Source organism: Rhinolophus sinicus, chromosome 2, assembly GCF_057876585.1.
Source record: "Rhinolophus sinicus isolate RSI-liver-muscle chromosome 2, RSI-T2T, whole genome shotgun sequence".
NCBI classification, from domain to species: domain Eukaryota; kingdom Metazoa; phylum Chordata; class Mammalia; order Chiroptera; family Rhinolophidae; genus Rhinolophus; species Rhinolophus sinicus.
The window spans coordinates 157,349,667-157,374,573 of record NC_142502.1 but is presented as its reverse complement, the minus strand read 5'-3'; the positions used below and the strand labels follow the sequence as shown (position 1 = coordinate 157,374,573).

At 40.4% G+C, this 24,907-nt stretch overlaps 1 long non-coding RNA gene across 3 annotated transcripts in view; it reads right to left on the bottom strand.

Moving 5' to 3' along the window:
* Nucleotides 1-24,907, bottom strand: part of LOC109456352 (uncharacterized) — a 222,189-nt gene that overhangs the window by 133,779 nt on the left and 63,503 nt on the right. Inside the window, exon 1 of one of the 3 annotated variants that reach the window (XR_016020458.1) lies at nucleotides 18,954-19,097. The exons of the other annotated variants lie outside the window; for them this stretch is intronic. This is a non-coding gene — a long non-coding RNA (uncharacterized LOC109456352). Of the gene's footprint in view, nucleotides 1-18,953; nucleotides 19,098-24,907 lie in introns of those variants that run through there. 3 annotated transcript variants of the gene reach the window in all.

Here is a 24,907-nt window from a genome sequence, read left to right as displayed (position 1 = left end):
TGTCCTTAGTGTCCCTGGAATCACGATGAGGGCACAGCTCTTAAAATCCCACGGGGCAGTATTTGCGGCTAGTCTTGTGGCTACACTGTAGTGGGATGATTTGACTTCAACAGACGTCTTGAATTTTCCAGGCGAAGTTTTAACATGATATCATCAGTCTCTCCTGGCCCCCTAGACTAGCACAGAGCTAATACTCAAGATGCTGATAATGATAATAATGATAGTTAAGGCTCATTGAAGATTTACGCTGTGTCGGGCACTATTCTAAGTACTTTACAAGCCTTTTCTCCTTAGTCCTTGTAGCAATCGTATGAGGCAAGTATGTTTTCTTTTTAATCCCATTTTACTTATGAGGAAATTGAGGCTTGGACATATAGATAACTTATTTGTGGATACACAGCTAATAAGTGGTGAAGCAGAGTTCATACCCAGGGTTTGTACTTTGGCTCCAGTCTTGCAGTTTGGGGCAAACATTGTCTTCTTGTCCATCTTCCCTAAGCGCATATACCTCTCCCTCTTCAAAAGTATAAGATAAGATGAAATAAAATAAACTATCTCCACTGTAGCAGGATGCTATCTATATACATTTCTGAGTATTCTCCTCTTTGCTTTTGTTCCCTTGCTGGTACGCAAGGGGAAGTTTTCTTTCCTCAAGTCGCACAGAAGCAGAAACAAAGGCTCAAAGAAGCTGTTGGTCAAAGTGGAGAAATAAAGATTTGGTTGCTGTTTAATGTAGAGGGGTGTTCTGCTCCCACAGACTGGGGAGAGGGGGTAGTCCTGGAGGATGGAAGGTAGGAGGTGGAAGGGAGACTCAGGAGATATGAACAAGCACCCAAAGAACCAGCATGTGGAGGAGTCTTACTTAGTACCAGGCTCTTCTCTCAGTCACCAACCTGTCACCTGTGGCTATGTTGCCTGCATCCAACGGTCTAGACCCAGAGTGAGGGATGTGGACACATTGTGTGGGATGGGGCAATTAATAGAAGATCAAGGTAAGAGTGAACAGAACCAGGTGAGCATTTTCCTGATGAAGGGCAGACGTAAATCATTTTACAGGAGGCATCATTTTACAGGGGCAAAGCTAAAATAGCAAAAGCAGGTGGCTCCTTTTAATAAAACTATGTCTGAAAGAAAAAACACTATGGAAGACCAGGTAAGGATAAAGGTTAACTTTATCTCAGTCAGGTTTGATTTCACATTATCTCAATCAAAAATAACCAAAACCATAACACATGCCCCATCTGACAAGCTGGAAGGCACTTAGAAGGGTGGAGGTAGAAATATCTCCAAACGCTGGCTTCCCCTAATAATGAAGGCCCCAGTCAGCCATGATCCCGATGGAGAAAACTACGGGCTCTTCGCCCATAGAGTTTGGCTCCTCTGTGGGTGAGAACAAAGCAGTTTCTGCCAGTGCCAGAAATAAAAGGGCTTCTGGGCAGGGGCTCCCAGCCACTGCTTGAAGCTTCCTGCTGGCAACCGTATCAACCGGATAGGGAGGAGACCATCTCTGTAAATGGGAGGTTTCAGGGCCTCTGAGGATGGGTTTTGAGCACTGAAAAGATTACACAAAACTCACTTTATTTTTCAAAATGAATATTCAAGTTATTAAGATCATAAAATAAGAAACCTAGTTATTAAACTTTAAATTCTGGTTATCGATTGTAATATTCTGTGTATTGCTCTAGAAAATTTTAATAATCACTCTGAAAGATCCTTTAATTATAATGTTTTATATTATTTATGAACTTAGTAAATTAAATCCCTTTAACTATTTCAAATGTATTTGTATATTTAATGTAGTCTATTCCCTTTGAAGAGCTACAATTTTGACTAATAAGGCTTTCCTAAGACCTAAAGTCTGATAAGTCTAATAATAAATCAAACTCATAAATATGGTGAATTTTATTATTATTATTATTTTGACTGTTGTAATACTGTTAACAAACTTGGGAAAATTCCAAACTAAAATCAGAAGTCTAAATTCATTTTATTTTATGTTATTTATTTATTTAGTTTTTAAAGTGGTGAAAGAACAGTTTATTAGAAGAAAAAGTACACTTCCAAGAGGTAGAAGTGGGCCCAAGCAGAAAGCAGTGGGTCAAGGCCATTATTAGCAGAGAAAGTACACTCCAAAGGGATTGGAGCGGGCCCCAAGCAAAGGCCAGGCTCAAAAAGGCCTAAGATCATTTTACGTTAGAGCCATAATATATATTTTATACATGTTTTACATTAGACCCATGAGATTAATCTGTGAGATAGTCTAAAGCCCCGAAGTGTCTTAAATATGACGAGGACTTAAAACTCCAAAATGTATAGATTATTTCTAATATTTTAATTTGATATGTATCATATCTATGCATATACATAATTATAAATCTCTATTTCTAACCTGCTTAGGAAACAAATATGTCATCCTAAACAATTTTGGATTTCCCTTCCCTGTAAATATTGATGGAGTTGTTCATGGACCAGAGACACTGGCTGAGGTTTGAAGTCTGCAGCTGCAAGTTCCAGGGCAATTTTTCTCATGGCCTCAAATGCCAGTCTGAGCCTGTTTGCATAGTTCTAACTCCAGAATTTAAAGAAGGGTGCGGTCAAGTTACATACTACATAATTCTCCAATCTACCTGGAAAAATCTATTGCATTTTACATTTCTTCAGTTCTTTAAATATTTAAAAAGCTTCCTGGCAAGTCTAAGGATCTTTGAACTTTATGGAATTCTTTTCTTGTTTCCTATCTCCCGGAGCCACACCTTAAATAGATATTTAAATAATATCTGATTGAATTCTGGCTCTATCTCAAGGTTTGGTCTGACTGTGTGTTTATAACTTCTAAGGTCATTCCTGACTACCACCACGAAAAGAAAACAAATGCCAAAGTACAGTTTTATAAAGGCACCAGCAGGAAACAGAGGAGTCCAATGGCTGAAGGAAATAGCATAAGATCTGAAAGTTTAAAAAAAATTTTGGCACACATTACAACTAAACATAATGTGTGATCCTGGATTGGATTTCGGATGGGGGTGATGGGTGGGGGACAAGTGATGGGGGGTTCGAGATTGGGATAAAGAACATTCTTGGGATACTTTGCAAAATTATAATATAAACTATATTCAATAATACTTTCAAATCAATGTTAAATTTCTTTAATAAGATAATTTTACTGGGCTTATTTAAGAGAATATCTTTGTTTTTAGGAAATGTACACTGAAGTATTTAGAGGCAAAAGAGCATTAATTATGTCAGTAACTCTCAAATGATTCAGGAAAATAAATGCATACATATGGAGAGTGATGAAGCAAATGTGGCAAAATATTAATAGTTGTTTGATTTTCTCAATTTGTAGTACTGACCTAGAGGATAAGAGCTAATTTTTATTTGATTCTCTATTATTATCTTTAAGATAACTATTTTTAGCAGAGTAAGGCAGGCAGGAATATTTGGATGAAGTATTAATAATTCTGTTACTTGGACACTTAAGCATTAGCTAGACTCACTATCTAGAGATTTTCACCTTTTTTTAAAAAAAACAACAACCCCACAATATCAGGACTCAGTACTTTTAGTGCAGATATAAAATAGGGTTTATTGGGGGCAACCTTAACACAGAGAGAAGGTGCAAAACATTCATTATCCCCAGGCCCTCATCCATTCACAGAGAGGCTTGCTTATGTGGCAAGACTGGACCACACACCCCAGGATGGTTTCCAATAGAGAATCTCTCCCACCCCTGCCAATGCTCTATATATGGGTGTGCCAAAAAAATGTATACGAGTGGACACTTTGGTCAATGTTGCTCAAACAGTAGTTCACCATAATCAGAAGTATCTGGATGCTGATGGTAACCACTTTGAGCACCTCTTGTAATTGCAGAAGTCAAATGTGACTTGTATTCATCTTTTGTTATCTGTATGTATTGAGTATTATAATTTTAATACAGTTGTCCTTTCCTAAAATGTGTATACATGTTTTTGGCACCCTCTGTATTTATGGGACAAGGGTCAGGGAACATTTATATGAGTGTGTAACAATGGAAGTTCCCTGTGAGAGTAGTGGCCTTGTGAGAAAGGAATTCTAGAGCTCAGCCGTTAATAGGAGTCTGTTCTTCCACTGAGTTAATTCAGACTTGCTGAGTCAGCTGTCTCCTTAGTTACCCAAACAGGGAGGAAGTCAGCCTCCAGGGCTATCTGGATTTGTCTTTGCTCTCGCATTGCCTAGATAAAGAGAGTGTTTCCTGATACCTTTGCCTCTTGTGACAACTAAGCTGAAGTCACTGGATTTTGAATAGAAGTGGTATTTTCCCCATGATGTCTTTCAAAGGAAGTGGCTTGCCCTCGCCTTACTTTTTATCCCTTCACACAGACTGCAATGAAGATGTGGTGGCCACGAACCAGCTTCCACCAGTGGATGAGGACAACGCCCAGAGGATGAAGGAACAACCAGACAGAAAGGGCCTGGGTGGCCAGCATGGCTGACGGAACAGAGCTGCCAACTGCTCTGGACCACCTGCAAGGCCAGACTCACAGGAAAGTGAAATAAGCCGATCTTGTCTAAGTCTCCACTATCTGGTCTCTGTTAAAGCATTCAAATCCATATTCTAACTGATACAATAATGTAAACATTACTGAAAGAAAAGGTTCACAAAACAATATCCATTCTCACAGCATGAGAGGCCCTCCGTTATTTTCTACTCTAATCTATTTCATTTGTAAAAAATGCTGATTCCAGTCTATTAAATTGATTTTGTTACCCATTAATGGGTGGAAATTTGCAGTACAAAAACCACAAAATTGAGCCCCATGAAATTGCTGGTTTTATAGCTCAGAAATGCTCAAATATTAGCAATTTCATATAATTGAATCAAATAGACGTCTATGAATCAAATAGTTACTGCCTGCTTCCAAGTTTATAGTCTCAAATGAACAATAGCAACAAGCGAGTGAATGTGTACACTCAAGTGGTTGTGCATTTACCAGGCATGGACTTGTGCGTGCTGTGCACGTGCAAACACACACGCACACAGGGAATGAGGGGCCTTGGTGTACAAGTGTTCATTATTCTGACCCCTGTATTTACAAGGTTGCTTTGTGAAGCCAAAGTGATCAAAGCATAAAAATATTCACTAATAAAGTGCCACTTATAAAGTTAGTCTCTATTCCAAACATCCTCCCTTTTAACACTGGTAATGTCTAAATACATACTATTTTTTGGTCAGCTCTTTTTTGGTCAGTTTCTCACGCGTTGTTAGATATGTATTTGATGATACATTGCAAATATAATGGAAAATAATTGCAAAGTGGCAACTCTTACAGAAGATCCAGATCTTCATCAAATAAAAAAATGTGAAAAAGAACTACTTGAACCACATGCAAAGTCATTGTCAGAGTTAGAGCAAGTAACAATTGGTAAAATCCACAAAGTTGATAACACAATGAGCCTTACGAAATATAAGAGGAGTCCTTGGAACACTACTAAGGAATAAAAAGAAATGAGCTACAGATACACGCAACAACATGGATGGAGCTCAAAATACATTATGTTCAATGAAAAAAGCCAGGTGCGCGCGCACACACACACACACACACACACACACACACACACAAAGCTATATACTGTATGAATCCATTTATTTGCAATTCTAGAATAGGAAAAACTAATCTAAGGTGACAGAAATAAGATCAGTGATTGCTTGGGGAGGGATTGCTGACTGGGAAGGTGCATGAAGGAGCTTTCTGGGGTGATAGAAATGTCCTGTCTTGATATGAATTCCTAAAACTAATTGTGCACTTGAGATCTGAACATTTCACCATATATAAATTATATCTCAATTGAAATTTATTTCTTCTTGTATATTGAGAGAGAGAGAGAGAGAGAGAGAGAGAGAGAGAGAGAGAGAGAGAGAGAAAGAGAGAGAGAAGTACTTGGGGACAATTGATAAAGCCTCAGATATTTTTGCAAAAGATTACCCTTTTTATGGTGATACTGCAAAAGTGAAATAGGAATCGGTCTAAGTTATATCATACTGTCAAACAATTTTGTCAGAAAAATTATACATCCTCCCAAATAAGATACACTTGGTTCATTCTTTACTCTAAGAACTATACTAGTTGCAATTATAAACCACATTTTGTGAAATGTACATTAAAATATTCCTATAATTTTTATTTCTCTTTTTAAAGACAAATTCTCAATCAAAATTCTCACTTTAATATTCATTCATTCAACAGATATTTATTGAGAGCTTCCCATGTACCCGGCACGGTTCTAAGTGCTTGGGATACAGCAGTGAACAAAATGAACAAGGATCCCTGCCCCTGTGGAGTGTATGTTCTCACAGGGATACAAGCAACACACAATCAATAAATAAAGTAAGAAGACGGAGACAATGAGGGGAAACAGCTAGAGCTAAAGCCCTGAGATGGGAGCGTGCCTGACATATTCAAGAGACAGCAAGGAGGCCAGTGCAGCTGGAGCAGAGAGAGCTGCGAGGGGTGGGCTCTGAGGAGGCCCAGGGGCCAGATCGTATGAGGGTCTGTTGGTGTTTTCCGGGTATGGGTTCCTCAGACTTCCTATCTAATTACTCTTAGTAGGGGATTCTGTGCACGTGTGTGTACATGTAAATTCCTTTCACTCCATTCTAGAAGTATTTACCGGGTTGTGCGGCAGTCATCTGAAAGCAAAATGTCCAAAACAACTCTACCTCTCAGAACAACCTCTCCTCCCATGTTTTCTGTCTCCATTAAGAGCATAAACTTCCAACCAACTAATGAAGCTGGAAACCCTAGTCATTTCCCTTCCTTCTCTCTCATGCCCCCAAATCCTACCAATTCTACGCACACAGGCTCTTGAATTCACTTCGTCCCATTTTCTCCATCTCCACCGCCTCATCTCCTGCCTGACCTCTTGCAACAACCACCTTCAAGCTCTCCATTCCAGTCTGGTCCCGCTCAGCTGCCAGACAACCTCTCTCAAGCCTAAATCTAATTTCATAAGTCTCCTGCTTACAACCTTTTGGTGGTACCCCACTGGCCACAGGATAAAGCCCTTGCTCATTAGGGGGGCTCACAAGCCCTTCTCCATCAGACTCTAATTCAGCCCCCTGCCCCCTTCTAGTTTCATCACCCTTAGCTCTGGCCACCGCAGACATCTCACCATCACCAAGACACACCTTGCATTTTCATGCCTTTATAGATGCTATTTCTAAATCTTGAAATACTTTCCCTCAACCTGTGATCATTTGTGCATCCTTTAAGTTTACGCTCAAGGGAGCTCCACTGTGACTGCTCTCCCTGACCTTCCCAGTCAGTTAGGCTCTGCTCCCTCCAAGCTCCCAGCACACGCACACACACCTCTGGCCTTGGCCTTATAATTAGGAGTGAACCGCATTTTACCGGAGTGCCCTCATCTGCTAGCACAGGTTTCCAGCCTCTCACTACCTCTCTGCATGTTCCTACTACACCATGCCCACACTTCTAGTTCTCCCCAGGAGCTCTAACATAACCAGTCAGGTCCAGCCAGTGATACCACGGGTCTGAGGGTTGTTTCATTCCACTTTTTCTGCTGCAATGAGTACAATCCTCCCATGAGTATGACCATGTAGGTGTGGGGTGGCAGAATTGGGACTTGAACCAATCCCCAAGTCCTGAGTTCTACATGCTAACCCCTCCCCAGGCATATGTAGCTCTATATGTATGTGTACATTTATGTATATTTAAAGTTCAAAAAAAAACCTTAAACTATATAGACTGCAGAGATATGTATAAATATACACTTATATGTCCTAGAGCTATTTTATTATACCTCTATTATTATAGCTCTATTATATTATATTATATTAGCTTATATTAATATATGCACATACCCACTCATAACATGAATGTTTCATCCTCAGGAGGTTCTTTATACATGACAAGCTTTTTGCCAACAGGTATTTATAGATCTGGACATCATTGCAGACATATGGAACTATATCTATTGCTGTATGTATATACTATAAGTAGTTTTAGGCGCTTAGTAGCTACTATTAATCAGGGACTAATCCACTTAGGTGCATAAGTACGTGCACAGTTTTAGAGTTTCAGTAAGAACTGATAATCTAAAAATTGCCAGTCATGCTATCTCTAGTCACCCAGTCCTCAAGCGAAAGTCCCTTCTCAAACAAATGGTGTATTTGTCTCCCTAATGACAGAGAGTGTCATTGTCTCAGCAGACTCATGTCCCCTATTTAGCTCCTCTCTTTGAATTGGTGACAGCCATGCATCAGTGGGGAGACCCCTTGCATGTTTCCCCTGGGGTCCTAGGAGACGAGAGGCTGTGCTGAGTGCCGGGCCAGTTCCCTTCAGGCTTTAGGGTCCAGGAGGGGAGTGCAGGAGGGGCCAGCGGCCTGAGGCGCCTCCTCACACCTCCATTTCTGCTGTTGTCAGAGAGCTTCCTGGCTTCCTTTTGTGATCAGCCAGTCCTGGAAAGGCTGCAGCAGATGGCTAATTACCATAATGCGCAGAGCTTTTGAGGGTCCTGGGTGCAAACCCAGGCGTGACCAAGCCAAGAGCAGCTGCATCTAACGTGGCATGTGGAGCCAACATTAGGCTTTACCCACACACCCATTCTGACCTTTCCAATGGGAAACTGATGGCACAGTTCAGAACAGATGGCCAAGAGAAACACGAGGGAAAAGCCCTCCTGACCAGCTGTAGTGTCCCTTTTCCAGCCTCCTAGCCTAACAGCTCAGAGCCGACATGAAGCTCATTTATCCCCATTGTGTTCTTCTCTCATGATGTTTATTCTCAGGGCAAGCACAAACCCTGATAGTTCCGTTCTTAGTAGTGCTTACTGTTGGGAAACTTGGTTTCTAAACCAAATGATGCTTATAGCAATGTGGATCTGTCAGACTCTGCCTGGTTTCTACCTTTGGCAAGCATTTCTCCCCACAGGCAAGCATCAGAACCCCTACTAGTTTATTTAGCCCTCCCTGGTCACTGGAATCCATCCTGAACTTGGAGGGATGTAAGAATCTCTTGCCCAAACTCAGGCTTCAACATTAAATCATACTAGCTACTTATCCTGTATTGACCTTGAATGTTTAGAGCTGAAAAAGAAATATATTATTGTAGCAGAGTGAAACAAATATTTTTAAAATCAGGATTTTTCTTCAAAATGGCACAACTTTTTCGCTTAGGAAAACCCCTTGGCATTAGTGTGGGGGTGGGGGCTAGGTAAAATGACAAAGCAGGCCTACACACTATGTCTACAAATTTGAAGTTATAAATTAAGTTGACAAATGGTTAAATAAAATGGGTTCCACTCTCCTAACTTGACAAGTATAGTCCTTCTTAATGATCTGGAGGGCCAAGTTTGAATTTGGACTTCATGGACGCCTCAGAGTTCTGAACCAGAACGTAGTACGTTAGGGAGAGCTGGGCCCCAGCCCTGGCTCCTGCCCCATGAACCAGTCCCCTTCCCTGGCCTTTCTTTCTACTCCAATTCCATCCCACATAGAGGGAGCCTCTGGCACAGATGTGAGGACACCCCTGCCTTCACAGCCAAGCTCTGAACATACTCCGGCTCACAGCTGACAGAGACCATATGGCCATAAAGCCTAAAATATTTACTATCTCATCTAGAAGGCAGGAAGGAGGGCAAACTCTGGGCAGGTACGTGCCCTTGGCCAACTAGACACCTCAGGCTATAAGTCGGGGACAAGCTCCTCTAAAGCACAGTCCCCTGCGCTGGCGCCCCTCTTATCTGGGTCTAAGAGCAATGCTGTTTCTGGAAGACCCATGTGGTAAAAAAGCATCTCATATCCCAAGGGCATGAGAAATTAATAGGAATTTGGGAGTCAGAGAGTAGAGAAGGGAGGGGACTGAGCAATGTGTCAGAGCAGTGAAGAACTTTTAAAGTCAGGGATGACACTTTTTTACCATAAGTTTGTGCCCTGCTGCAACATAACCTCACCACCCCCACCCTTCGTTAAAGTCTGCCCTACGCCATGGCCTTGTATGACTCAGTGGTGGGGCGTGGTAGTGAAGGTGGGGTAGAGGTGAGGGAATCCAGGATAGGGGCTTGTTCCAAGTCTTGGCCTATATTGTCACGGAGGCAACACGTATGGATTTTAAAATGATCTCCACGCAATTAATTCTGCAGATGCAGGAAAAGAGAACTAAAATTGATGAGGAACTCGCCCTTGGGACTTTTCCAAAAAACCTGAGGAAGATACTGAACTTGAAACAAATTGAGGAATGTAAGTCAATCTTGTGTGGCTCTAAAGGGCACGGCGACCCTAGTTACATTATAGCACATATTTTTATAGCTAGGCATTAAAAAGTATGTCTTTCTGAAATATATAATATGTATTTGACATATTTAAAAGTATAATCCTTCTTAAAATATGTCATCTTTGGTGACCCAGCTAATAATTTGATCCTCTCTATCCAGGAGCCTCCTTTCCTCTTTCCAGACCAGGGTCCTGCTACCAGATGACCTTCATATCTGTATTAGAGTCATGATTTTACCTTTTTCCTGAAAATTATCTCCACTCACTCCTGAATTGGACAGAATGTTTTTCTTACAGGAAACCTATACTATCTGCCCTCCCTATTGCACAGGGAGTCTGCAGTACAACTCCAAATGGCCTGCGTTCCACTCTTACCCCATGTCCCCATCCTCATCATCCTTGAGGATCCTTCTCATTGTTGGGGCTCTTTCTTTATTTCTGGTCTATAGAGATCTCCCTTTATTGTTTTCAGAGTTGGCTACACAATTGACTAGCATTTTTCATGTTTGGGTTGGAAAAGAGGGACTTCTGGCATCACCTCATCACCTATCTTTGATTAGAAGTCTATTCAATTCCTTTTTATAAATGCTCAGAAATTCCATCTTACAGAAAAAGATATGGAAAAAGCAACGTGGTAAAGCATTAATACTATTCATAGCAATGCAAAATTGGAAACCATTCAAATATCTAATAATGGGGTAGCAGAGTACATACGAAATTTACTCAATGGTATATTTTACAGTCATTTTAAGTGGTAATTATAAAGGGCATTTAGAACCATGGGTAAGTGGTTTAATGAAAAAAAATACCCACATTATTTGGATATAATGATTACAATTATATAAAAGAAAGATCTACAAAAAGGACTAGAAGGAAATACCCCAAAATGATAATTTTAGGGTATGGAATTTTGAGAAAATTTTTTTACTTGATATTCCATTTAAAAATCAGTAAAATAATTTAATTAAGTTAATTAAATTGTAATTAATTTAGTTTTTTAAAATTTATTGGGGTGACAATTGTTAGTAAAATTACATAGATTTCAGGTGTACAATTCTGTATTACATCATTTATAAATCCCATTGTGTGTTCACCACCCAGAGTCAGTTCTCCTTCCATCACCATATATTTGATCCCCCTTACCCTCATCTCCCACCCCCCAGCCCCCTTACCCTCTGGTAACCACTAAACTATTGTCTGTGTCTATGAGTTTTTGTTTCTCATTTGTTTGTCTTGTTCTTTTGTTGTTTTTGGTTTATATACCACATATCAGTGAAATCATATGATTCTCTGTTTTTTCTGTCTGACTTATTTCGCTTAGCATTATACTCTCAAGATCCATACATGTTGTCATAAATGTTCCTATATCATCTTTTCTTACCGCCGAATAGTATTCCATTGTGTATATATACCAAAACTTCTTTATCCATTCACCTATCGAAGGACATTTTGGTTGTTTCCATGTCTTGGCCACCGTAAACAAAGCTGCAATGAACATTGGAGCACACGTGTCTTTATGTATAAATGTTTTCAGATTTTTTGGGTAGATACCCAGGAGAGGGATTGCTGGGTCATATGGTAATTCTATTCGTAATTTTTTGAGGAAACTCCACACTGCCTTCCATAGCGGCTGCACCAGTCTGCATTCCCACCAACAGTGTATGAGGGTTCCTTTTTCTCCACAGCCTTTCCAACACTTGTTACTATTTGTCTTGTTGATGATAGCCATTCTGACTGGGGTGAGGTGATATCTCACTGTGGTTTTTATTTGCATTTCGCTGATGATTAGTGATGTTGAGCATTTTTTCATATGTCTATTTGCCATTTGATGTCCTCTTTGGAGAGATGTCTCTTCAGGTCGTCTGCCCATTTTTCAATTGAGTTGTTTGTTTTGTTGTTGTTGAGTTTCATGAGTTCCTTGTATATTTTGGATATTAGCCCCTTATCGGAGGCACTGTTTGCAAAAATCTTCTCCCATTCAGTTGGTTGCCTCTTTATTTTGTCGATGGTTTCTTTTGCTGTGCAGAAGCTTTTAAGTTTCATACAGTTCCATTCGTTTATTTTAGCTTTTACTTCCCTTGCCTTTGGAGTCAAATTCATAAAATGCTCTTTGAATCCAAGGTCCATAAGTTTAGTACCTATGTTTCCTTCTATGCAGTTTATTGTGTCAGGTCTTATGCTTAAGTCTTTGATCCATTTTGAATTAATTTTGGTACATGGTGACAGATAGCAGTCCGGTTTCATTCTTTTGCACGTGGCTATTCAATTCTTCCAGCACCATTTATTGAAGAGGCTGTTTTTTCTCCATCGTATGTTTTTTGCTTCTTTGTCAAAAGTTATCTGTCCATATTTATGTGGTTTTATTTCTGGGTTCTCAATTCTATTCCATTGGTCTATGTGTCTGTTTTTCTGCCAATACCATGCTCTTTTGATTATTGTAGCCCTGTAGTACAAGCTAAAGTCAGGGAATGTGATACCTCCAGTATTGTTCTTTTTTCTTAAGATTGCTTTGGCTATTCAGGGTCTTTTGTGGTTCCAAACAAATCTGATGATATTTTGTCCTATTTCTTTAAAACATGCCATTGGGATTTTGATGGGGATTGCATTAAATCTGTATATTGCTTTGGGTAATATGGCCATTTTAACTATGTTGATTCTTCCAATCCATGAGCATGGAATGTCTTTCCATTTCTTTGTGTCTTCTTCAATTTCTTTTAAAAATGTCTTATAGTTTTCAGCATATAGGTCTTTCACATCCTTGGTTCAGTTTATTCCTAGGTATTTGCTTTTTGCTGCAATGGCAAAAGGAATTGTTTTTTGTATTTCTTTTTCTGAGATTTCATTGTTAGTATATAGGAATGCAATAGACTTTTCTACATTGATTTTGTAGCTGGCAACTTTACTGTATTCGTTGATTGTTTCTAATAGCTTTTTGGTGGAGTCTTTAGGGTTTTCTATATATAGCATCATGTCATCTGCAAAGAGTGACAATTTAACTTCTTCATTCACAATTTGGATGCCTTTTATTCCTTTCTCTTGCCTGATTGCTCTGTCAAGGACTTCCAACACTATGTTGAAAAGCAGAGGTGATAGGGGGCAGCCCTGTTGTGTTCCCAAACGTAGAGCAAAGGGCTTCAGCTTTTCACCATTAATTATGAGATGCTGAGGGTTTGTCATATATGGCCTTTATTATGTTAAGGTATTTTCCTTCTATACCTATTTTATTAAGAGTTTTAATCATAAATGGATGTTGTATCTTGTCAAATGCTTTTTCTGCATCAATTCATATAATCATATGATTGTTGTCCTTTATTTTGTTTATGTGATGTATCACATTGATGGATTTGCAGATGTTGAACCATCCTTGTGCCCCGGGGATGAACCCCACTTGGTCGTGATGAATAATCTTTTAAATGCATTGTTGTATTCGATGTGCTAGAATTTTGTTTAGGATTTGTGCATCTGTATTCATCAGAGATATTGGTCTGTAGTTTTCTTTTTTTGTGTTGTCCTTACCAGGTTTTGGTATCAGGGTAATGTTGGCCTCATAAAATGAGTTAGGGAGTACTGTCTCTTCTTCAATTTTTTGGAAGAGTTTGAGCAGGATTGGTATTAGATCCTCTTTGAAGGTTTGGCAGAATTCACTAGTGACGCCATCTGGTCCAGGACTTTTGCTTTTGGGAAGGTTTTGGATGACTGATTCAATTTCGTTACTGGTGATCAGTCTGTTTAGATTTTCCAGTTCTTCATGGTTCAGCCTTGGAAGGCTATATGTTTCTAAGAACTTGTCCATTTCTTCCAGGTTATTGAATTTGGTGGCATATGGTCCTTCATAGTATTCTTGGATGATCCTTTGTATTTCTGTGGTGTCCGTGATAACTTCCCCTTTTTCATTTTTGATTTTGTTAATTAGTATCTTCTCTCTTTTTATCTTAGTGAGTCTAGCCAAGGGTTTGTCAATTTTGTTAATCTTTCCAAAGAACCAGCTCTTTGTCACATTAATTTTTTCAATTGTCTTTTTGTTCTCTATTTCATTTAGTTCTGCTCTGAATTTTGTTGTTTCCTTTCTTCTGTTGACCTTGGGTTTCATTTGTTCTTCTTTTTCTAGTTCTTTAAGGTGTAACATGAGGTATTTATTTGGGATTTTTCTTGTTTCTTGAGATAGGCTTATAATGATATAAATTTCCCTCTTAAAACTGCTTTCGCTGCATCCCAAAAATTTTGGTAGGATGTATTTTCATTGTTATTTGTTTCTATGTATCTTTTGATCTCTCCTCTATTTTCTTCTTTGACCCAGTCGTTCTTTAAAAGTATGTTGTTTAATCTCCATGTATTTGTGTTTTTTCCTGCTTTCTTTTTGCAGTTGATATCCACTTTCAAAGGCTTGTGATCAGAGAATATGCTTGTTATGATTTCAATCTTCTTAAATTTGCTGAGGCTGATTTTATGTCCCAATATATGGTCTATCCTTGAGAATGTTCCATGTACACTAGAAAAAAAATGTATAGTCTGATGTTTTAGGATGAAGTGCTCTATATATGTCAATTATGTCCATTTCATCTAATGTGTCATTTAGGGCTGTTATTTTGTTATTTATTTTCTGTATGGATGATCTATCCATAGCTGTCAATGATGTATTTAAGTCCCCGAGTATAATTGTGTTTTGGTCAATTTCTCACTTTAGTTCTGTTAGAAGTTGCTTAGTATATTTCGGTGCTCCTTGATTGGGGGCATAAATATTGATGACTGTTATATCTTCTTGTTGTATAGTCCCCTTTACCATTATGAAATGTACATCTTTGTCTCTTGTTACCTTTTTCACCCTGAAGTCTGTTTCATCTGATATCAGTATGGCTACATCTGATTTTCTCTGGGTACCATTTGCTTGGAGTGTCAATTTCCACCCTTTCACTTTGAGTCTATGCTTGTCCTTGTAGCTGAGATGTGTCTCTTGGAGGCAGCATATGGTTGGGTTTAGTTTTTTTGATCCAATCTGCTACTCTGTGCCTTTTTATTGGTGAGTTCAGTCCATTTACATTTAGGGTGATTACTGATATGTGAGGATTTCCTGTCATTCTATCTTTAGTTTTCTGGTAAGGCTGTGTCTCCATTGTTTCTTTGCCTTTTTGTTGTTGTCTATTATTTCTGTGTGGTGGTATTCTATGATGTTTCTCTCTGTTTCTTCTTTTATTACAGTACATATTTCAGTTCTGGATTTTTTTTTTGAGTGGCTACCGTTAAGTTTATGTAAAAGAAAGTTTGATATTTAGAGTATTCCATTTTCTTCAGCACGCTTACTTTCTCCATTCCCATATTCCGGTTCAGGCCTTTACTCTTCCCCTTTTTATGTTTTGGTTGCCACAAATTGTCCCTGTTGATGGTGATCGAATAGCCTCCTTTAGTATTTCTTGTAGTGCAGGTCGTGTATTAGAAAATTCCCTCAGCTTCTGTATGTCTGGAAAGGTCTTTATTTCTCCTTCATATCTAAAGGATATCTTTGCTGGATATATTACTCTTGGCTCATAATTTCTCTCTTTCAATAGTTTGAATATTTAGTTCCACTCCCCCCTGGCTTGTAGAGTTTCTGTTGAAAAATCTGATGATAATCTAATGGGCTTTCCTTTGTAGGTTACCGTCTTCTTTTCCCTGGCTGCCTTGAGGATTCTTTCTTTGTCGTTGATTTTAGACAGCTTCAATACAATGTGCCTTGGAGAAGGACTGTTGGGATTGAGGTAATTAGGTGTTCTATTTGCTTCTTGGATTCGAGGATCCAGTTCTGTCCACAAGTTTGGGAAGTAATTTAGTTTTTAAAACTATTAAAATAAAGGGCTTACAGGAGAATCAAATTTAGGTCTGGAGATGGTAAGCAAATTTAGAAAAATAGGCTGCACTTATTAATAGCTTTGCTAATTAAAAATGTGCACCCCTATATACATGTTTTTATATAATTTTAGTTGTTAATGAATTTTAATAAAAACATCATTGATAAATTTTTTTCCCTTAAAGCAAAGAAAGTAAAATTATAATAAATTCTGATGTGGACATAAATAAAATACGTAAAATTAAAATAATGGAGTTTTAATACATCTCGTTTTTAATTTTCCAATATTTTTTCAACTACTTTGGTATTATGGGAAAAAAATTGTCCATTAAAATTAATACATAAAGAACTAACATATAGACACACACGTGTTTCCTTTTGCCTCAGGCTCCAATATAAGCTGGCTCACCACTGTTGGATCCAGTTTTTTAAAAAAAATTTTATGTTTTGCTCATCAGGGATTTTTTTGCATTAATTTTGATTTTTTAACAATGACATCTAACTGTTATGACTGACAAGATTTTGAGTTTCTTAAATAAAATATGAGATGGTTCCAGTTGTAGTATTTCTTTGAACTTTGTTGTATGTTTATTTTCTTTTGTTTTGTAAATGTTCACAATTAAAGAATACTTGATATTCATGCTATTATTTTCATTACTAGCTCATAGTTTTAATGGAAAAAGAATAAATGATTAAACCATGTACTAGATTATCAGAGGTTCAGCTCAAGGAAGGCCTAATCCATTGACTTACTGTATGCAGTAATAAACCAGAAAATATCTTCATTCCAAAAACACATGGGTTCTCATCCTGAAGAGGATAGGTTTAATTGAAAAAGCAGCTAGAGAAACAAATACAGATTAAAAATTCAAGTTGTCCTAAAGAAGGCAGGAAAAAGAAAAGGAAATTTAAAAGATGGGACAAATAGCACAAAATAAAATGAAGACATCATTTCAAGAATATCAGTCATTGCAAGTGAAGTAAATGGTCTAGCTTAGTTCATTTAGTTTAGTTAGTTTAGGTTAGTGAAGTTAGAAGACAGAGATTGTCAGACAGTAACAAAAGTAAACCCAGCTATATGCTTTTTATAAGAGACAAACCTAAAACATGACACTGAAAGATTGAAAACAAAAGGACAGAAAAAGTAAAAAAGTATTCAGCTATATGCAGCTATATTAGTATCAGCCCAAAAGGTCTGTTACCGATAAAAGTGCCATTGTAACTAATAGATGTCAAGTATGGCCTTGCATTGTGAAGAATGGAAATTCCGCAACTCAGCATGGACTTCTCATTTTTTTAATCACTCATTCAACTCATTCAAATTATTTAAAAAAATAATAATAAAAGGCTGACCATGTACTAAGCTATCAAAGTCAAACATGCTCCTTGCTCTCAAATATGCAATCTGGTAGGGGACACAGATGAAAAACTACACGAATAATTAAAGCACAACATGGTCAGCGCAGTAACAGAGACTTGAGAACACACTGACAGTGAGGGAGGCGTTTGAGTGGAATTTTGAAGAGTATTCCATTCATTCACCTATTGAAAAAATTTCTCTGATAATCCTGGCTGGCCTCCTACTATGGATTCCTGACACTTAGCTCCAGTACTCTTGTGACACTGAGGGGAAGAAAAAGTTAACTACAGGGGAATGAGGTGGGCCTAGGATCTAGAACCATCACTCTCACTGGCTTGGGGCAGCAGGAGGAAATCTGGTTGGATGGGTGGCAAATCACAGGCCAGGCTCAGGTCAGCCTTACAGAGGTCCAGCAAGAGATAAAGGATGGGAGGAGGAGGAACAGGGGAGTAGGAACTACTTGGAAATCCAGGAAGTTGGCTAGAAAGCTCAGGGTTCATATCAGTGGTAGGAAGGGGAAAGTTAAAGAGAGTCTATTGGTCAGAATGGCAACATTAAGGTATGGACCCTTTCTTAGAAGGCCTGAGATCCTGGGTGGACCCAGGTATCAGCATAAGGAGACTTGCTGCTCCAGTAATACCCAATAATATCCAACAATATCAAAGAGTAATATTCAGTCACTTAGGGAACTAAGCAGGACAGGTAGCAGGGGAGGTTTCAGGGTCACCTGAGGGTCAAACCAGATTTTCTTTAATTTCTCCAAACTGAGGTCAGGGTGGTTCTGGGGAGCCAGCTGGGAGAAGCCACCTGGTCCAGAAGGAGGGAGAGTCTAGGCTGAGGCACTAGACAGGCTCTGATACCTCCATGAGGACTTCATCCCTTCAGCTTCCACAATTCCCGTTCAAGTTCCTCTTCTGAACTGCAGCTACTTTTGGAAAGGATAACCCATTAAATCACTCTGTATGAATGAGTTTTCAAATGTCTTCCTGCCTGTCAGAACGAACCTAATAATACGAAAGCACTGGGTGTCTGAGAAAGAGTGAACATAAAGGGTGGGTGGAGAAGGAAAGACACTCATAGGGAAAAATTGCAGGCTCCAGAGCTAAGTTCATTGATTTCCATTTTGCTGATGACCAGTTCTGCCTACTGTGTCTTGGCTCCATTCAGGAACTCAAAGACAAGCTCTGCCTAGCTGAGAGCTGTTGGGCATAGCTGTACTGTATATATAATACCATGTAATGACTGGTTGGGGTTAATCAAATATAATGCTCAACCAAGGCCTATTAAATTTCACCACAAAAGAGGCTTTAATCAGTCTTTTATCAGCTTGGTGTTCTGGCCTAAGAAGACTGCTTTTGTTTGCCCTTATAAGAGACAATGGGAGAGCCAAGATCAGCCTGCTCTCGGGGTACAACAAGCAAATTGTCCACAAACAACAGATCATTCAAGGCCATGAGAGAGGAAAGGCAGGAGAGCCTGCATGAATCTACAAAAGTACTCACTGTTAATGGCCATGGCTCTGAGTGTTTAAATTCAGGCCACATTCACGCTGGAGCTTCCAAAATATAGGGAGGACGGGAACAAAAAAGACTCCAGTGTGCTCCATGTAAGTCTATCAGCTTTGGCCCTCTGCAGGACAGTCTTGTTTGCTGCTCACTGAAAAGGAAAAGGAAAACTGACATTTGGTCACTAAGCAAAGTCCAGATCTCCTGGGGATTGGATGTGCTTCACGGGCTAGGGACTGAAGTGATGGGTATAGGTTCTGTGCCAAACTGCACCTGTCCCACTGCCCAAGCACTTCGTGGATTATGTAAGGGATGGGAGAAAAAAGCAGACAAAAGGCAGTGAAAAAGGGCGAGAGATGAGGGGGACCTTCCCTGACCCAAAAGAGGGAATGAGATTTAAGCCACCCAATTCAATTGTGTTCAACAAAAATTTGAGTACTTTCTAGGAGGCAAGCTGGTACAGAAAGAAGCACACAAATTACAAATCTGTCTCTTCTGCGCGGCATTGGAGACTGTTAAAGCTGGAAGGGTCTCACATCATCTTTGTATTGTTATGGTCTTCAAAAGACGGCATGGGTTTAAAAAGATATTCTGAGACATACAGCCTAATCCCATAGGAGTCACCTCAAATTCTGGGGTAATTATGGGGCTGTTGTGGGGGGTGTCATGTGTCACTGGGGGAGGAAAGGTTGACAATGATCGATCTAGTCTGATCCCAGCATCTTACTGATGAGGAAATGTAAGTTCTGAGAAACAAAGTGGCATGTCCCAGGCCACTTAGCTCCATAGCAACAGAGGGGATTAGAACCCACATCTTCCAATGCCCCGCGTAAGACTCAGCCCATCGTACTACAAAGTCTCACCCCTCCTACGAGGCTTCCTGGACGATGAAAGTCCTGAAGTCCTTAAGCAAATTACTGACTATTTTGGATCTAGCTATCCTCACTGATATGTTGCCCTTCAGCTGCCAGATCTTTGCGCCCACTACTTCCGGTCTTCACAGGTTAAATTTTGTTTGTGAACCAAGAGCTGAACTCAAATATGTTTGGGGGCTGATAGGAGGACGTTCTTGTGACCACGTGGGAGAGAGACCTAGGGGTAATTCTATTTATGGAAGGTTTGCTGGATATATGCATCTGAAGATGAAATGAATGGTGCCCTGTCTAGATGGCCACTAGGGGTGGGTGGAAGAGACATGAGAAAGGGACCGGGGGAAAATAACAGTCATTCTGCGAATTGTGAGGGGTGCCAACGGTCAGAAATCTTTCTCCATTTTCATCTGTCATCCACTGTGGCTGACCCAGGCTTTGAAATGGTTCAGCTTCTCTAAAGATATTCTGAGCTGTAATTGCAGATTTCCATTTTCGGTTCTTGTTCTCTCCCATTCCGCTCTAGACAATCAATTCAAAATCCGTCCTCAGGCAACGTGCAAAATGCCTTTGCAAAGTTGATGAAGGATGTTTAGTGTGGCCCATATGAATGTATCAATTTTTTTCTGCCTGTAATGGGAGTGGTTACGGCAAAGCAAATTAGCCAAAATAGATAAAATATTTGTGCTGGTGGGGCTTGGTGTCATATACCCTTTGATAATAACTTCCTTATAAATTATATCAATTATGACTTTGCCTTGCACAGCAGTGATGGGATTGGAAGCTTTCTATTTTCTTTCAGACTTCAATAGTAATGCTGCCTAGGGTTCTTTACGTATGTTCCTGGCAATTAAGTGTTATCCCAAAACATAGACACAGTTTTCTCTTTTAAAAGTGGTTACCAGAGGGTAAGGGGAGAGGGGGAGATAGGAGAAGGTAAAGGGAGTCAAATATATGGTGATGGAAGGAGAGCTGACTCTGGGTGGTGAACACAATGTGATATATAGATGATGTACTATAGAACTATACACTTGAAACCTATGTAATATTACTAACCTTTGTCACCCCAATAAATTTAATTGGAAAAAAAGTCATTATACAGGGAGTGTCATGTAAAAGCTGATGTTACCTAAAACATAATCTTGTAAAATAAATAAAGGGGAGCTCTCCTATTCATAAGTCCAGCAAGGAGCTGTTATTAAAAATCATAATAGAGAAAGCTATGCTGTTCATTCTGTTTTTATTTTTTATTTCACCTCTTCAAAAAAATAAAAATAGAGTACTTCCCTTTGGGATATTTTTAACTGAAGGGGAAGAAAATAAACAAATAAACCAACCAATATTTTGGTTGTTTTGCCTGTGGTTAAAATATTGCTTATAGAAAAAAATGGAAATGAAAAGAACTATCACAGGCACTTCTCCCCACACGATGAACAGTGAGTTGTCTCCCATCCAAGTACTAACCAGGCCCAACCCTGCTTAGCTTCCGAGATCAGATGAGATCGGGCGCATTCAGGGTGGTATGGCCGTAGACGAAAAGTGAGTTGTCAAGGTTTACTCGGCAGCTTCAGCTCTAAGATCTCTCCTCTGTACTCAGCCAGTCGGGATGGCTCTTCCTCTCCACAGGAAAGAATACTGATCTGGGAGTCAGACTGACCTGGTTTAAAGCTATTACACTGAACCACTGGAAACTGCTCTTTGGACGCACCAAAGATGGCCAAATATTGGCAATTTGATGTGGGTCAACCTCATATAATCTCATTGGTCAACCTTCAAGTTATTGTGATGATTACAATGAGTATTTTATGTGTCTTACTTATTCCATGACACTTAGTGTACCCAGAATACGTGGTGACTAATATGAATTATAAGAGGCAGCAGTGACATTTCATTTCAGTTCAGTTCAACAAGACTTATTTGAGACCTTCCTCTTTATCCCAGGAGCTGCTTTTGTGCTGGGAATACCTGGGGGAGGGCAGGTCTCAGTCCAGCGGGGCAGGTAGCTGCTAGATGGCATGATCCATGCAGGAATCTGACAGTATGCCCGTGGTACAGGATGGCACGGAGGAGGAGGTTGTGAACTTTTGGGGCTGTGGGGGGACGAAGCGGGCCTTTTCTCAGGAGAGATGCCTCATGAGGGTGCTACAGAACAGACAGCTCGGTGGGGGATGTTCCAGGCTGGGTGTTCAAAGAACCTCAGGCTCCTGTGAGAGAGAGAGAGAGAGAGAGAGAGAGAGAGAGAGAGAGAGAGAGAGAGAGAGAGAGAGAGAGGAGGGGGAGGGGAGAGGAGAAGAGAGAGAGAGAGGAGAGAGACAGAGAGAGATGGAGAGAGAGGAGCGAGACGGAGAGAGACGGAGAGAGAGGGAGAGAGAGAGAGAACTACCATAAGATGAGGTTGGAGAGATGGCAGGACCCACGCAGTAGAGTTAGGTTTTCTGGGGCCTGGAACTTTTATAACTTGAGGGACCCTCTTTACAATACTGAAATGGCCACATCTCTAGGAGCCTCCCGGGACCTGAAGGTGGGGATCCTGGACATTTCAACTTCAGAATCTTCCCCAAACATCTGCCCTTGGCAAGACCATACTGTGAGGGGCTTTGTTAAGGAGCAGGGAGGCAGACAATGGGCAGCTACTGGAAGATCTTAAACAGGAAAGTGACATCATCAGATTTTAGAAAAAGCACCCCAAGGGCTGTCTGGAAGATGGATCAGAGGAGCTTGTGTTAGACAGCTCAAAAACCAATTAGGAAGCTATTTTAAAAATCCTGAGAGCCAAGAGTCTGAACATGGCAGAATTCATGAAGAAGGAATTGACCCAGCCTCACTCAGCACAAGTCATTGGGGGTTAGTCACCCCAGGAGGCCTGGTCCTTCTGTCTCTGAGCCCACCCTAAACAGGCAGCAGATGCTTTCAAAATCAGCTTCTCCACCTGGGAAGGTCTTGAACTAGTCACATAACCAGAGGCCTGCCGCCCCACACACCAGGAGTCAGCCATGACACTGTCATGCCCACTGAGGCCTGGTTACTCCTTGTCCCTGCCCTGCCCTGTCACATGCCTAGGTTCTGCCTCAGTTTCTTCTTTAATACATTAGTTCGCTGCTGAGCTCAGAGTCTGACCCTGAATCCTGAACTGCCTGGCCAGGGCTCTGTCACCTGCTTAATTCCTGCCATGCCCTTCCTGTTCCTCCAAACCTTCAACTGAGCCATGTACTCTGCCTAGGCCCTCCCCCATTCATCTTGGTCCTCCTTCGAAGTGCCATGCAGGGGTGTGCTCCTCGGTGATTTTCCCCAGCTACCGCACTCTTTCCCCCCACCCCCATCCCAATCCAATGACTCGCCCATCTCCTCTATACCTTGCACACATCTTTTTTATTGTATGTATTATGCTCTATAATATTTATTTGTGTATCCTTGAGATTAGGAACCATGTCACATTCTGTCATTTCCCCAGTAGCTCACACAGCCCCTAGCAGAGAGCAGACACTTAATAACTGTTGGATGAATTGACTTGAATGGCATACACGCCTCACCACCTATAATAATGTAACACATTAATAATCCAGCGAGGTTCTAGCTGTGCCTGTCTTTTTAGCAGCCCAGTACTCCAGCCTACCTGGCTTGGCATGTCTCCTATTGTCTGTATTTCCTGGTTCAAGGCCTCCATTCAAAGGGTTGAATAGCCTCTGCTACTCCCCTAGGATCAAGCCTGCATCTGTCATGCCCCCCCCACCCAATTGTATAGCTTTCCTGGGCACCCTTCTACAATGGAGCCAGGTTTCTCTCCAGCCAGTCCTTGCTCAGTGCCTACTTCTTCCCAGCCTACCTCTGAGATGAAGGACCCTAGATGTTTTGTGACCTCTCTGGGCATGCTGTTTGGACAAGAGGGGGATACTTAACACAAAAGCATCCAATCATGGGCTAGATCCTACCTATAAGGTAGCCCAATGGGAAAAGTTTTAACCCTAAGACAAAAGGAATTGTCTTAGTTTGAGCTGCTATAATACAGTATCATAGACTGGGTAGCTTATAAACAACAGAAATTCATTTCTCATTGTCCTGGAGACTGGGAGTCAGAGACCAGGTTACCAGCATGGTCAAGTTCTGGTGAAAGCCCACTTACGGTTTCATAGATGGCCATCTTCTCACTGTGTCCTCACGGGATAGAAGCGGTAAGGGAGCTCTCTGGAGTCTTTTTAAAAAAGGTCACTAATCTCATTCATGAGGGCTCCAGCCTCGTGACCTAATCATCTCTCAAAGGCCAACCCTCCTAATACAATCACATTGGGTGCTAGGGTTTCAACATAAGAATTTGGGGGAGGGTGGGACACAAACATTCAGTCTATAGCAGGGATTATATGGGCCAATCAGATTGACACGTCATGTGGTGGAGAACATCACTTCCAGGAGTCTTTCCTCAGCAGGAGAGCTAGTGATGGGTCGTTTCCCTTAGAAGGAACCTGGAGGCTGGGCAGGCACCATGACTGAGTTCTGAGTACACTGCTCTAATCTCTAGCTGCCTATTACAGCAAGTAGCATGAGCATAAGCATATGTACTTCAGTTCCCCTTGCATTCTAGTCCCGTGGGGAAAATGTGGACCCAAATGGATAATGCCTGCATACGCTGTGGGTTGTGTTACAGCAGAGGAACCTAAACTTAGAGAAACTAAATCTTTTATAATGGGCAGTAAATATGCCTGCTCCTTCCTTGGATGGAAACATTATCTTTATTATATTGGACAGTAAACATGTTTAGCTTTCTTTCTGATGGGAGGCACTGTATCTTCCAGGCTATTTGTTATACAAACATCCTTGAAAAAGTATCTTGAATGAAGGACAGTTAAGTGCCTTACTTATGAGATGTGCAGAAATGTGGCTTACGCACAGGGAGTTGTCTTTAAACATGCCTTGGAAAAGCTCCTGTCCATCCACTTTCTGACCTTGGCGTATTTATTCCTCTGGTGATAGAAACTTAATTTTTCGAATCCCAATCCTTCTCCCAAATTCTAATCACAAATTTCCTGCTCCAATCGAACATTCCATCCAGGTATATTTGACAATTAAATTGAAAATGTCTAAAGCTGT